Source organism: Theobroma umbraticum, unplaced genomic scaffold (assembly GCF_002168275.2).
Source record: "Theobroma umbraticum cultivar Fairchild unplaced genomic scaffold, ASM216827v3 scaffold_44.0, whole genome shotgun sequence".
NCBI classification, from domain to species: Eukaryota; Viridiplantae; Streptophyta; class Magnoliopsida; order Malvales; family Malvaceae; genus Theobroma; species Theobroma umbraticum.
In genome coordinates, this window is record NW_018397255.1 from 10,966,756 (window position 1) to 10,967,894 (window position 1,139).

Consider the following 1,139-nt stretch of genomic DNA (forward strand, 5'->3'; position numbering starts at 1 on the left):
ACTATATTATTCCTGCAATAATATTGCTAATTCAGGGGCTCATACTATGTTCATGACTATTTTCAATTTTCAGGCTAGAAGCGTCAAGTACGGATGAACCTGTTGCTCAGGCTGTTTAGTTAAAGAGGTAGGTCCATAATTTCATCTTTGAGCTGAGGGCAGAGGGTCTAACCCTGAAGCAGTCATCGTTTTTTTCTTTTCTCCTGATTTTGAAGATCTCAATGAGCCTTCCTCTGTACAGACCTGTTCATTACAGCAAAGACTATGGAGGCTTTTTCCTTTAATTATATATGCTTAAGAAGCGTTATTATTTTCTTGATGACATCAAATGCTCTTATTGTTGTTTTAGTTCCTTCTGAATATTCTTGATTTGACTGAATGATTACCACTTTTAGTCCAAAACAATAGCAGAATAATTAGGACTATCCTATCTCCGGTATGTAGATAGGAAATGTTAATGTTCTCTCCCACATCCCTATGTGAATTTTCTGTGGTCAAAGGTGATGGAGGAAAATGAACCTTAATAGGGTATGAGAACTGCTCCGCAGCTTGCTGTTTATATCAGAAGAAATGTGCTATCTGTTGAATTGAACCAAAACGCAGGAAGCAGTTCTCTATTGTTCAAATTCTCTTTTAATATTTTGCACAGCTGATCTCCGGAACGATAAATGCATAATATGATGAAAGATGTTCTTTTTCTCTGTTTTGCAAGATGAAAGAAAACTATATAATTATACTTTTGTTGCTATATACCTGAATAATGATGTTTTGCAGTTCGGGGTTTTTCCTCTTTCCAGGATGCAAGTAATAATCATAAAAAAAAATTGGCTGCCTAATATCTATGCTTTCTTTCTTCGTAATGAAAAATACATGAACAAAGAGCGTTCATTTCAGGATTTTCATTTCGTCCCATAGTTTAGATAAATGAAGAGACATAGATATATCATTCAGCAACAGAGATGAAAAGGATACTGATGATACAGAGGCATTAACTAGTCCATTTCGGTTGTTTCTCACAGATTACAGAATAAATTTTCACATGTTACAAAGGGATCAAGAAAGGATAAGAACGAAAGAGGAGGTGGAGCTTGGATAGTTCCATGCAACAACAAAGCATGCACTGTCTAATGGAACTTAAG

General features: G+C 35.5%; 1 protein-coding gene across 1 annotated transcript in view; it reads right to left on the reverse strand.

Moving 5' to 3' along the window:
* Positions 1-857: 857 nt before the first annotated feature.
* The window catches only part of LOC149527651 (chlorophyll a-b binding protein 8, chloroplastic-like), a 779-nt gene continuing 497 nt past the window's right edge, over positions 858-1,139 (reverse strand). Inside the window, exon 2 of the mRNA XM_089785769.1 lies at positions 858-1,121. The gene's annotated coding sequence lies outside the window, so the exon portion shown is untranslated. The remainder of the gene's footprint in view (positions 1,122-1,139) is intronic.